General features: G+C 34.6%; 1 protein-coding gene and 1 pseudogene across 1 annotated transcript in view; one reads left to right on the forward strand and one right to left on the reverse strand.

Moving 5' to 3' along the window:
- The window catches only part of KCND2 (potassium voltage-gated channel subfamily D member 2), a 476246-nt gene that overhangs the window by 432981 nt on the left and 28303 nt on the right, over positions 1-14962 (forward strand). The gene's annotated exons all lie outside the window — the stretch shown is intronic.
- LOC111737980 lies at positions 8032-8147 on the reverse strand (annotated as a pseudogene).

Here is a 14962-nt window from a genome sequence, read left to right on the forward strand (position 1 = left end):
CAGAAGACAAGTAGTTCCCAAGTGCTTTTTCAAACTTCTATTATAACTGGTACAGGATGCAGATACATATGTTTACACACAAGAAATAAGGAATTATTTTTATTTGCAGACATTTATAATCGCTTTGCCATTGACTGAGCTATTAAATATTCAAATCTGAGCAGGAAGCAAATAATTTAGTGCAGCAATATTTTCTCCTCTACTTCACTATTAAAATTGAATAAAAATTAAATAATACAACAATGCAATTGTAAATATTTTAGCCAGAAGGACATCATACTCTTCAGCCTCTCTTGAAAAGAGAGACAATCATAAACAAAGTCAACCATCTTCAAAGTTCTTTGGGTCTGGGTGGAATTTGTATTTTTTCCCACAGTTCCTCCTGACACAAACCCCAATTCTGAGGACATATGCTCTAAGACCCATACCAAAAACAAATTTTCTTACTTACCATCATGCTGGGGACTGCCTTCACTTAAGGAGCCATTCAGAGATTGGTACTTCAGCTGTATCAAGAAAATTAACAAACTGAAGTTTTCTGGTTTGTTTAACAGATGAGAATACTTAGTCTCATAAAGGTTATGTAACTCACACAGCTGGTAAATAGCAGCATTAGAATTTTTAGCCAGGGTTGGCAGAGTGTGCATTCTTACCCAATTCATTCTCAATAAGCTCACTAAAGCCAGAAATACAGTCATGATAATATCTGTATCTCTTTTATAAAACTAGAGGTATTACATTCTTTTCCCCATTCCGTCTGATTTTTTTAATTTACATTAGTCAGTTAGCTCTATTATGTTCTTACACACTAGGCTAGAGTACACATTTTTTGTGTCTACACTGTTTCTCACTTTTTTTTACTTTTCTGCCACTATTTATCTGAAGATATTTCTTTAAACTACACTTCAATTAGAAAATTTTATACTAAAGTTTTTCCTTAGTTATTCATATATATGATACAAAAATATAAAATGTAGATTACGTGTTACATTTTTTATACATTTATGTTATGTATAATTTATAAATGATTAAATAAAAATTGAAAAGTAGAGTAATCGGTTGTCTGAAAGATGTCATATCTTCTCACCAAAGATATTGATTTTAGCACTTGATCAAAGATTCAAAGAAACCAATTTCATCATTATAGTGTCCATATACGTTTATAACTCTAGGTTTGTTCCATATTTTGTATAGCGTTTATTATTTACTCAGTAAAACTGAAGTTTAGGGTATGCAAGGCAGTGAATTCAACATTGTATTTGAATGACTTGCATTCACTTTACTAGGATGCCTAAAACAATTCAATGTCTATTAGCTACGAAGATGTAATTTTCCAGACTTAATATAAGTACCAAAGGCCCATATTGAAAGAAATCATGCTCTCTTATGAATACAGCCAGAGCCAGGTGGAAAATGGAGAGGATCATGCAAGAAAAGGAACCCAGTAGGGTCGCCTAAGTTAGAGCACGTAAGAAGGATTTGACATGAATTCTTTGTATTTCTTCAGAAATAAGTAAAACATTTTAAATGGTTTTTGTGTTTATGCAAATTCTGTTCATATTTTTACTTCAGAGAATATCCTGATTGTATTCCTTGAGACTGGTTTCTGGGCAAAAGCAGTTTGTAACAGATTTGTAGGAGTGAGTTTATTTTTTATTTTGGTTCATTTGAATATGAGGATTCATCAAAGTCTATATTCATCGTAAGGATCATAATTTATTTTATTTAAGTGTAAGGTTATAATCAGGCAACTCGATAAATGAACAAATTAAATATACAAGTTAAGTGGACAGTAAAAGAGTTTATTGTGTAACAAAGACTCTAACTAAAATTAACAAGACTGAGTATTTATTCTGTGCACAATTTATTGATGTCTCAAGCACTTCCTTTCAATGTAAAAGATTTAAAGTTGATGTGATCAGGCTCAGTTGATGCTTCTTGCTCTACTCTTTGTCAGCATGGACCCTAAAAAGACTGAGATAAGAAAGCTATTTCTTTTTGATATGGTAAGTTTAATATGTACTTGTATCTGTAGAGCCTATTGAATTTTTAAACCTTCAGTTTTGTGGTTTTCCTTTGAATTTTGGATTTCTGATATATTTTTTAACTTAGCTTGGTAGTCTAGGAAGAATATAAATGAACAAAAGAATATTAAATAAGGAGGGCAACAGAAGTCCATAATGAAAAGCACAAAACAATTCTACCTAAAAAAATAAATTTCATTTGATTTTAAAACAAAAGAAAACTAAAAGAAATAGTCATCTTAAAATGGAAATTCAGAAACTAGCTACAGGTCCCAGAAGTGATGGCTGAACCTAAATTTCCCAAACAAATTCAGGACACGATCTATCCCAGTTTGCTTCTTTTATTTCATCTGCAATGTCCAGAATGCCAGAGTTCAGATTTAATAATCATGCATATATGTCTGTATAACATCATTTGTAACTAGGGCCAAATGACTACATGTGAGGCTAGGCTCACTTAGCCCTTCTTGCCTCTCCTGTGATTGTCTTTGCAGGCACATAACCCCTCTAAGCCTTCATTCCCTTATCTGTAAAACAGGGTAGTAATGGTGCCTCACTGTGGGGTTATGAACTTATGACAAAGGTGTTTTTCCTCATAAGGTTCTTAGCACAGTGCCCAATAAATATTATTTATTGTTTAGCCAAAGTAGTCTAAAGTTCTCCAGCATCACTGGGACTCAGCCCTTTATAAAGGAAGATCCTATGGAATCTATTTGGCCTCTATGAACTAACTAACTCATCTCCAATGGCAAGATAGTTTGAAATAGAAATCTCCATCACAAAGTGAAAAGTGGGAAGAGCGAATATGCTCATCCTCACATTTTAAAGATAAGGAAATAGTCTGAGAGGTTATTTACTCAGTGTCACAAAGCTGATAGGAGACAGAGCTGAACTTGAGCACAGGTGTTCTGGATCCATGTCTTGCCAAGATTAAAATGAAATAATTTACAGTCGTGTTGTCTCAAATAAAATGCCATCAAGTATGAAACAGTAACAAGGGGGCATAATGCACTAGTATTTAATAATCAGTAATAGTCGGCTTTTTCCTTTTATTTAGCAAAATTCATTCGGGTCAGAAATCTGGGCAAACATGCCATCAGAGATGGACATGGATAGTGATAAGTGCCTCCACATAAGACCCCCATTCATTCAAATGATCCTGTCATCTCTTGCTAATATGAAATTCAGTTGCATGAATTTAAATTTTTTTTCTGAAACAAACTACAGTGCAAACTGGGTTTACAGACCCCATTGTCATTGGGAGGGTTTTTTTGCAATGTTATTACCTATGTGAATTGCACAGTCTTAAATGTGAGGGTAATGACTTCAGAAGGTCTGGATTGTGGTGACATACTATTCTGTTTTGGTTTGGTTTAGTTTTTCTGGAAAATCAGAAGCAAATTCAGATATAAACATTAAAATCCCAGCAATAATATTGGTTTTATATCTCCTCTGTGCAATAGCTTATTCCAGGAGAGTTATAAAATAAAATAAAAAGGTTTTGCTCATATCTGAGTGGTATTACATTATTTACAGTACTTCCTTGAGCACATCGATTATTATTTAATCTCTAATGCTGATATTCGATTAATACAAGAAAAACATTTGATATATAATTCTAAGAGCTACAATGCTTCAGTTTCTCTAAACAAGCTCACTTGTTTTCTTCCAAAAAAAAGTCATTTCCTTTCTACATTCTTTCACTGAAAATGGTACTGATGTGTTCAATCATTGAAAATTTTAATTTACTATGTAAAGTTGGTCAGTTAAAGCTTCCTTTACACGATAAGGAAGTTCTGACAAAGAAAATAAATTACTTTTTAATGTAATTATATAAGTAAAAATATCTGTTGGTTATAGAACACAATATAATTAACATATAAAAAGTGTTCAGCTATAATTCATAGATTTGTTTGTACTACAATCCAGGATGAGCCAGCATTGTGCTTGCAAATAACTATCCATAGAAACAACTAATCATGTTGATGTAGTTTACCACTTTTTATTTCTGCTCTTTGAACTTCTGTTCTCAGAATTGTATATTAATTTGAATCATAAGAATTTGGCAATATTCAGGTACATTTTGTCTATTACTTCTTTATTATTCTGTTTGCTCATGTTTAATATTTATGGCATTTCACAGAGGAGGGTACTATGGCATAAAAAAATAAAACATAAATATAGAAAAATCTAATTTCTGGAGCCAGTCCTAGCCTTTGAAAATTGAAACATTTTTCTTGTTTTGTTTTGACTTTATAACATGTACCCATTTTTCTATTAGAGAGTAGAATACTACATATATGTATGTGTATATATGTATATATGTATATGTATGTATACATACATATACACACATATATATGCATGTGAATATATATACACATATGTGTATATTACACACACACACATACTTTCCAAGAGAATTAAGTGTAAATTAAATCACAAAAAAAACTCTTTGGAAATATTAAATAACTCTTAAGATAAAGACATACTGGAACACCAGAAATCAATGATTTTGAATCAAGAACTTAGAGCATATAGATAGTGCAGACCAAATATACCAGATATATTTCTCACTCATTTCTCTGGCTTTCCATGGTATTCACCTTCTGGGGCATTAGAGATAGAGCATTGACATTACTGATCAAACTTGACTGATTAAGGAGGCTCTTTGCTTGTATTTATTGTGGATGACTCACATCTCTGCTTACATATGGCAGAGATCTGGCAGGGTGTTTAAAATAAGATTGTCTCTGTTGTCCCAAAATTTGTTTTTTTCTTTTACAGATGTTAAGATTAGTTTAAAAAAAAAAAAAGTAAAATGATAGTTGTGTAATCAGATAAGGTAAGAAAATGTCCAAAGTTTGTTTTGCTCCTCTAAAACTGCTTGGACTTTACATATACAATTTATAAAAGAATAGAAAATATTGCTACACTCACCTTCTTGTTTTCAGTTAATAACCCTTAACTGCTGGCTGCCCTTCTTACCTGAAACTGTTACTCCATGACAGCCAGATGCTCCTGCTCTCAAAAGACATTACCATATGAAGGGTAGATGTTCTGTGTGCAAAGGCACAAAAACAGCTAAAACGAACTCACTAAAATTATTCTCAAAGTCACTTAACTATGTTAGGACTCGGAATTAGTTACTGCAGGATTTTTTTTTTTTTTTTGAGTAGGAAATTTGAGGGGAAGTTAAAACAGCATATTACACATATATCATGAGTAAGATCACAGAGCTTAATATTAATACATACCAACCCGGCTTCACATACCCTTTCATTACATGGTGTCCTAGTTCAGCAGGTACATAGTGACAACTCTTCATAGAAGCCAAAATATTATCTGACTTTATATTAAATCCAACACATAGCTTTCTATATAAGTTCTCTACTTGCAGTCTTTCCTGAAAACCAGTTGTAGACTCATTTGACTTTTATCATTAATTAATTGTTAGGGAGTTAAACTTGTATCCATACTTAGTCTAGTTAAAAAAAAATCAAAAAACAACTATTTCATGTTTTAATGTGAAATTTGTTTGAGTCCACTCAGACAATTTGCTGAGAATATTCTTATTTTTCTGCTCACTTAGTAAGCCTAAACAAAATTCCACTCAAAATTATCACATCTGTATCCTAACAGAAGCTCATAATTACCTAGATTCGCTCTTATTTTAAATCTTCTATAATCTGTTAGAATATTTCAACAAGAAAGGCTCACTAAGGCAAATAAAACAAAACAAAACATGTTTTTCACATTTTATTTCTTCTACAATATAAAATAATTAGCACCACACTATGTATAAACAGTAAATCCAAAAACATGAATAAAGTTAGAAAGTTACATAAAAAACTTGCTTTTTTTCTGATTTCATTTAATAGAATTTAATTTTAAATATACATATGCCACATTCCCCTTTTGACTTTACATTAATTTGTTTATTCGGTTCTCTGCTCTCTTCTCTGCACAGAGGGAGGTTTCATAAACGCATATTGACGTGCCCACTGCAGGCTTATGCGGAAGAAGGATTAATCCTCCATTGTGTAACAGTCAAGTTCTATTTAGTGGTTTGACTGCAAAGATCAATACAGGGTCTCTAAGGCATAATGGTTGGCTCCAGCTCACTCCTACTCGACAAACAAACACCCTTTTAAAAGTCAGTTCACGTGAAAAGCTTTTTCTAGGCACAACCAGCCCTGGGTAAAAATTTGCAACAGTTCGAGTTTGAATTTTAGTTCTATAGGCTTCATTTCTGGTCTCTTTTCCCTTTGCATGTGACTCCTCTCCAACCTTTCCCCATTAAAACCTGCCTTCAAGGAACAATTTGATATATAAATTCAATCCCAAAAAAATACCCACGAGTTCAAAAGCATAATGTGTTACTGGTTGGATTTCAACAAAGACAAGAATTCTTAGGCAGATAAATCTTTAATTGTGGAATTTAGTAATTCAAAGAGCATGAGAGACATGAAGTTGTCAGGCAGTCGTCTCAGAGTCATCAGAGAGATTCACTCCACCTACTCATAACTCTTTGGAGTTGCCTGGAAGCCCCTTCACACGCTCCCTCTCTTAAATGCTTGGCTAACTCTTTTTTACTCCAGATTCAGTTCAAATCTTGCCTCCTATGAAAGTGTTTCCCAAATACATTCGACTCCCAAGGAACCTCACTATCATTTCTATTATAGTAGTTATTACACTTAACTATTATTTTCTGTGTCGCCTCTCTCCCTGCTAGAAGTCACTAAGAGCAAGGACTGCTGCTTTTAATCTCTGCCTTCCCACATTTAGCACAGTGTTTGGAATGTAATACGTCCACTTTTGACCCCCTTGTACCAATGCTGCTTAAATAGTAGACAGAACCATGGCAATCAGCTCGTTCTCCCTTTCATCTACTATATGGCCCATGACACCAGGCGTCCTGTAATGATGAAGAAGGCAGTCGTGGGAAAGGAGTAGATGAGCTGGGACACAGAGGCTCGTCTACCCTCTTTCCCCAGAAGGTACATTTCCTAAAGTCAAGAATTATAAAATGTTTGAAAAAAATATATGTTTAACAGTATTAAGGTAATGATTTGGTGAATGATTTCAAACTCTTCTACAAAAAAACACTTACCTTTCCAAAGTGAGTTGATTACACCAAGAAAGATCATTCTAAATCAGGGACTGCCCAGATACAACCTGCTGATTAAATATGGCCCATTTCCTGTGTGTGTACTGGTTGCGATCTTTAGAGAGTATTTACATGTTTAAATGGTTAAAAAACAATCGAAAGAAGAATATTTATTGACACATTAAATTATATGAAATCCAAATTTCAGCATCCATAAATAAAATTTCTATTTATTTATAGACACTGACATTTTGATTGGATTACAGTCACCCTCATTTATTAATGGATTATCTAGGGCTGTTTCTGCACTACAAAAACAGTTAAATAGCTGTAACAGAACCCATATGTCCTGCAAAACCTAAAATATTTACTATTTCTCCTTTACAAAAGAGTACTCTAAATAAGTATATTAGGAACCTAATGACATTATTTACCTCTCTTTTAAAAAATAATTCAGAAACAATTGAAAATGAGCAAAAGCTATTCACTTAGGCTTGAAGAGAATAATAAGTTGTTGGGAGATTTTTCCTTTGTGTGAATAGAGGAAATGTAAACACATAAGTAACAATTGTTTCCAATAGAAGTTAGGTCAGATAAATCATGAATGCAAACAATACAACATCTTGGAGGTTGGAGAAAATATATATATAAATATTTAGAATTCTGAGAAAATGTAAGAGTTTAATTATTTTTTTATTACTCCAACTTCTTTCTTTAACTGGAAGATCTTTGAAGGAGAAAAAAGAATCAAGTATTAACAGTATTATCAGTATTAAAGTACCCCACTTATTATAGGAACTAGATAAACTCTTTTTTTTTAAAGCAAGGCAATTTTTTGTTGACCTCACAGATTGCAAGGACTTGCCAATTTACGATCCCTTATTTTTTTATTTTTTATGCCTACAGCACTTGGTCTTCCTAGGTGGTCTCCCATCCAAGTACTAACCAGGTCCTACTCTGCTTAGCTTCCAAGATTAGACATTGGGCTTGTTCAGAGTGTCATGGCCGTAGACTAGATAAATTCTTGAGGAAGAAAGAAAACAAGAGAGAAAAGAAGGAAAATATATTTAAAAAGAATATTTGCTTTTAGCTTTATTATTTGCTTTAACTTATTTTTCTTTTCTTATTTGTGGAAGTGTGCTACTTCGAGTGTTTTTATCTAAGTAGACAATTTTATTTGTGTTTATAAAACCATGAGCAAATGTTTCAAAGAATATTTCAAGGAATGTTACTCTTGCTATTTCAAGTTTAAGTCTCATTTTCTCATAATGAAAATCAATCATCTTTGATCACATAGTGACTGCTCTTCAAAGGTTAAGGCATTGTCTTTACCTTACAACTATAAATAAATTATTATCATAAACCTCATAAAACTTCATTAGTGGTAGAAACATCAAGTTGTCAAAAAATTTTAAAAGACTATTATTCTATTCATGATAAAGACGTCTACTATTGAACCACTATGTTTTGGTGTTTTTTTTTTTTTAAATTTAAAGCACACATAGTGTATTTTCATTTTATTGTCCAAACCCTCATTCACAATCTTATATTCTCCTTTAAACATATGACCATTTTTTCTTCATTTAAATTTATAACTAACATCCAAGCTTTGACATGTTTAGCTATAGGCTTTTATTACTATAATAAACCACAACAACAACAAAAGCAAAAACCCCATCAACTAAAAGGTTCAAGAGCCATTGAACCAATTGTGGAACTGTATTCATTTTTAAAAGCAACTTGATTTTACATATATTCACCTGCCTTTAAAATATGCTTTGATTTATTACTAATGGCATTCTCAATGACCTGTTGAAGGATACAACTCTGAAATGATTCATTCTAATTAGGAGCTTGTTGCCAGCACTTAGTCACCATAGGGCTTAGAAGCCCCCATGGGCAAGCTTTTATTACACACTGTGCCCATTTCATACAAGTAGAACATTTTACAATCATCAGATCTAATTAGACATCTATATAATGTTGCTTCGTGTTTGGCATTTTTTTCTTCGCTCTGTCAAAACAGATATTTTGGTTCTTTCGCTTATTCTCAATTTACAATGGATTGTAATAAACATCTTTGGCAAAAATTGAAAAACCTGGAGCCTGTCCTTAGAAGAAAATCCAACTTTTTTTTTTATCCTTAAGGTAGGAAAGCTGATGGCATGTGATGTCTCAGAAAACAGAAAGACATGACACGTGGTGCTGCTACCCAAAGAGATCCTATCAGTCTCACTACCAGGATTCTAATTCTGGTCAAATGCATTTCCTGCTTTTAGGGGGAGGACTGGACTCAATCAACAGAATAACAGCTCCGTGTCTGGATCATAACATCTTGGAACCAGAATGGACCTTAGCAGTGAGCCATGGTGACGTGGGCAGAGTACAGCTCTGGGGGAAAAAGCCCTGGGTTCCAGTGTGGTTATGCCTCTTACTAGCTACCATGTGGGCTATATTTTCTAGGTTGGCGTGTCATCTGATTTTCTGCCAGTCTGGCCAATGAGAGCAGTGGTAGGAGATTGGAAGGAGATGGGGGAGAAGTCAGAGTATTTGTCTCTCTTCTTTGCATCTTCCAAGGCAGTAGCTGACCCTCTGTTTTTTCTGTAGAGGCTGGGTAAACATCTGGCTTCCATCAAGGACTCTTCCCTTGTTCTCAACCAACTCTCCCCTTGTTTTCCCCTCTAGCATCACTGTGGTAGTGGCTTCTGGCCACTACCTCCTGGGTGATCTCCAGTTTTGTCTTGTGTTCAGGTCTCAGCAACTCCATTGTCTGCCCTTGCCCAACGTCCCCGCATTCCCTTCATTAAGTCCATTCTGTGGTAAATACTTAGGTGGTTTCTTTTTTCCTGCTTAGACTCTGACTACAAGCAATACTATCTTAAAAGTAAGGTATTGTGCCTATAACCTAATCTCATTGCCAGGAAAATTCAGTGTAGATTGGAATGTACAAAGAAACGTAACAAGTTATGCATTTAACGTGCTTGGAATGTGAGATATATTCTTGAATATTTGTAAAAAAATTATTTTTAGTTTCAACTTGTTTTCACATAATTTGTTTACCTTTTTTTAAAATGAAACTTCAGGAAAATAGTTTTCTTTTATAAAAGATTATTTTTAGTCGGTTTACTTTTAAGCGGATGAACTTTTTTGTTTTATTTTTATTGTTTTGCTTTGTATTGTTGTTGTTTTAACTAGATATAATCAAAATGCACCACAGGAATGTTTTCATACACAAACATGATCAGTTAAAATTACAAAGACATGCATTTATTTAAGGCCCTCTTCATTTGTATTTATTCAGGATGTACCCTAATTTACATAGTTAATAGAAAGGGTGACCATTCAATCAATGTTTTAATCTCCTGAGAAGAAGTAAATGAATCTAAACACAAAATGCATATATTATCCTCATTTGGTTTTAGGAAATAACTTTGTTTTACATTGATTGGAATAGAATCGTTCTCCAAAAGCATCTCTAATGTAAATATAGACCCTTGGATTCTATCAGAAACAAAGTTTGTTTAAGGATATAGAAACTTACTAAGTTAAATTGAAGACTAGAATTTTAGCGGAAATGCCTGGCTGTCTTTGGGAGGTTAACTCAAAGCTTCTCTAATCTCCCTTCCTGTTATATTTAAACAACTGTGACTCTTTACATGAAACAATTATATTAAATTATTTATGCTTAAAGAATTTTGGAATTTTTAGCAGGAAAGCAGCCCCTGGTCAGTGATGGCACTGAGCAATGCGTAGATGAGGAAGGAACATGGTAGTGCACGACTTGGCTATATGGCTTGTGAGAAAATGCTCTGTGATGTGAGTTCCAAACCAGATCCTTCCCTCCACCTCAGAACGAGGAGGAGCCCAGGCCATGCTTGTGGTGGTCAGCTGATCGAGAGGTGCCAGTTCATTCATGGGATTGCCATTAGATCATGCTATAAACCACATGTTTGTTTCCCCCAACCCAAAATGTATACATTAAATCCTAACACTTAATGTGATTTTTGGAGGTAGGGCCAGTGGAAGGCGATGAGATCATGAAGGTAGAGTCCTCATGAACGAAATTAGTGCCCCAGAGAGCTGCCTTCCCTCTGCTGCCATGTGACGACACAATAAGACAGCCATCTATCAACTAAGAAGTGGGCCCTCACCAGATACCACAAATGTTAGCATCTTGACCTTGGACTTCCAAGACTCCAGCTCTGCAGGAGGGACACAGCTTGTATTTGCAGTACCACCAGCTCAATCAGATCCTGCTGCTGCCAAAACAGAGCCTAATTTCCTGCCCCATTTGAGTCAAGTCTTATCTCTAGTAAAGTAGAGTTTTTTGAAATTCTTTTCTGTAAAACTTAAGAAGTAGACAATAGTAGCAAAATTATCAGGCCTCTCTGGGAAGAATTAGAAACAAGAGATATGTTAAGTCATTACTGGGTAATCTATAAGTAATTTTAAAAGTACAGCCCAAAATAAAATAAGTAAATTCTTAAAGATATCTTAAAGGGTCCATGAGGCTTATAATAGCTCATAGGTTTCAGACTGTGTAAATTTAGGTGGAAAAAAAAAAAAACTTTAACAATAAACATCTCCACTCTATGCTTTTACGCTGCCTAACTGAATTCTCCTCTAAGACTGGCTCTGTAGGCAAAACCCCGGTGACCAACTCCTCTTACATTCATGGCAAAGGCACCTAGGAGTCTTTGAGTCGATTGCAAACAATGAATAATTTTGGTAGTGTCAGCAAGTAGGATAGGTGGCTGGTTATGAGAAAACCAAATTATGAATAGATCTGTCAAAATAGCATTGAGATCTGGCTCTTTGGATGACAGCTGACAGTGCAGCAGTGACTTGGAACCATGCACAGTGGGGAGCTTACTCCAACAGAGCTACCTTTCAAAGGACAGGGAGAGATAGAAGCAACGGCAGCAGGTAACTGAAGAAAGGTCCCAGTGTGAGAGCAGCTGACAGTGTTGATGAAACTCCTTGGGACACAAAACCAAAACACACATCTTACCCAGCTGGTGCCATTAGCCCAAAGCCAGAATGACCATGCATTGGCTGAGACCTTGGTTTGCTTGATGGATTTCTTCTGGTGGAAGACTAGCGTACCTCCTCCAATATACTCTCAGGGCATAACCAGAGAGGACCTTGTTAAGATAAATGAATACCAAACAGTGAAACTTTCAGAGAACTGCTAGCTCTCACTATCTCAGATTAGCAGCATCTGTGAGAAAATCCGAGAGGTCTGGAAGACCATTATCTCCCAAGATGACATGTGAGATCAGAGAACCAGGAGTCATATTCACTCGAATCGTTTGGCATTTCAGGATCTCCCAATCCGTCATATTTGGGGGGATTTATATTTTGAAATTCTGGCTGGACACAGGTTGGTTAAGCGTATGACAATGCAAAGCAGGTAGAAACTGGAAAAGTGTCAAGCCTCTTGACTTCTCTCTTCATTTTAAATCATGTAGGTTAAAAATGATTTCTCTGGGTAAAAAAAAAAAAGTAAAATTAATTAACTGTAAAACTAGGTTATTCTGCGCCTTTTATCTAAATATTAGAAGAGGAATCTAGGCAAACGAGGAGATAATATGGTACTGGGCCTGAAGAAACAGAGCAGTAGTGTGTATTCCCCTTCACTTCCTCCCATATTTGTTTACCACCAGACCTCTCCCTGGAGGATTTATTTAAGCAATAAACATTTATTGAGTTCCAACTATTTGCTCAGCACTGGACAAGGTCTGTGCTAGACTTAGGTTTATAACAATGACATTATCCTTGACCTCCTGGACCTCGTGTTCAATGGGAGAAAATAGACCCGTAAAGAACTAATTGAACTCTATTAGTTGCAATCAGCATCAGAGGCATTAAGAGGGAGAATATTACTTTTATTAGACAGAGATAAAATTGTCAAGAAGTTCTTCAGATAAGCACTGATGCTTGAGCTTTACCAATGTAAATTAGGAGTTCACCCAAAGGATTTGTGCAACAGGGGATATTCTATTAAGAAAAGCATATACAAAGGCATAGAGGAATGGAAGGACGCAGTATATTCCAGTAATAGAAAATTGTTTGTTCCAATTTGAACATAGAGTGTGGGGTGAGCAGTGGAGGATGGGATGGTAAAGTCCTGGAAAGCCATGTATGTCATACTGCGAAGCTGGAGCTTTTTCCTGCAGGTGATGGAGAGACAACGCAGGCTTTTATGCCTGGCGAATGACATGATTAGACTCTAAGATTTGTGAGGGTGAAAGGATAGCTCCAGGCAACAAAGACTAGGAACCCAAAGCAAGAGAAAATATTTCCGGTGGTCCCACAGCTGAGACAGACAGCCTCCAGTGTTTTTTATTTTCTTTTAATGTGTGCCTCACAATAATCAATTGTACATATGTTTTCATAACTTTTTAAAAATAAAGAATAAAATAAGTGTTACAAACGTAGGCTCTGAAAAGTATACTTTCAAAACATTCTTTAGAAAGAGACTCTAAGGACTTACTGATAGTATTAGTTTAGGTAAAACACATGTTAGGTTATAATCATGTTTCATTTGTAATCTTTAAAGCCTCATTTGATCATAGAATAAAAAGCAAGAGAAAAAATAGAAAAGAATTGTTTTTGAAAAAAGGCACAAGCTAGAGGAACGTAGTAAGACCTACTGAAATCTAATGTTACATTTTGAGTATTAATTTTAGTAAATGTGCTAAAAGCATCTTAGTCTTTTCCTCAATTGCCCCCATTTCTACATGCAAACCCAATTTTTTAATTTCCCCTAATTTTCATACTAAGGGTCTTGGTTGAAAGGCTTATTGTTTTAAATCATGCTTTAGTGATATTTCACATTACAGAAATGCGCTTATCTTTCTAAAAGAAATAGAAAATGCTCTCAGACTTATTTTGCATCATTTTTAAACATCGTGAAAATAGATAATTTAATACAATATTGGTGAGGTTTTGTCCTGTTCAACTATTTCCAGAGGAATAAGGTGTCCAAACTATATCCTAAATATTGAATGTATATAGGCAAAGATAAGAAATCAGTACAGGTAATTTACTGGAAATACTTCACTGAGAAAACCAAAAAAGATCCTGGTTTGTTTTCAAACTTTCATTTAGGTTTTTATGCCCCCTAGTGGATATTTGAGATTTCCACAGTTGTAAAATAATGCTGACATTTTTACAGCAATTCCTTTATGCAATGTGTGTTTATATCGGCAATATGTATATGGCATTGATATGCCTCCTAAATATTCAAACCACAGGGGCTTAACATTATTTGGGCCATACAACTTTTAATAATTTAATAAAAGCTATGAAAACTTTCAGAAAAATGCCCATGAAGACACACACTATAATGGAGTTCTTGACCCACTTAAATTTATACATAAATTCCTTAAAAGTCCATGGACATCTGGCTGGCTGAGAACTAATTAAGGTGTGGGATCCTATAGTAGACGCTAAAATTACTAACATGAACAATGGGAAAAGGAAAAAGGAAAAAAAAATATTTTTAAATAGCTCCAAATTTGGTTTATATTTTAAGAAACAAGAGAACACAGCATACTTCAAATAACCATATATATAGTAAAATCCAAAAAAATTCTCAAGTCTTCAGGACAGCCAGTCTAAGATAGGATAGTGATTAATCCTACAGGCAAGAGAGGTAGAGACAAAATCAAAGCAGCTTTTTAGGCAAACATTAATTTTAAAATGTCAAAGAGAAATCTGTTATTGAAGTAATACCTGGGCCCTTCTAGCAAACAAGTTCTGTACCACAAGCAGGTGTTACATACCAACACTCTAAAAAAAGTCATTTGCTATTTGCAAACAT

Source organism: Pteropus vampyrus, unplaced genomic scaffold, assembly GCF_000151845.1.
Source record: "Pteropus vampyrus isolate Shadow unplaced genomic scaffold, Pvam_2.0 Scaffold33, whole genome shotgun sequence".
Taxonomy (NCBI): domain Eukaryota; kingdom Metazoa; phylum Chordata; class Mammalia; order Chiroptera; family Pteropodidae; genus Pteropus; species Pteropus vampyrus.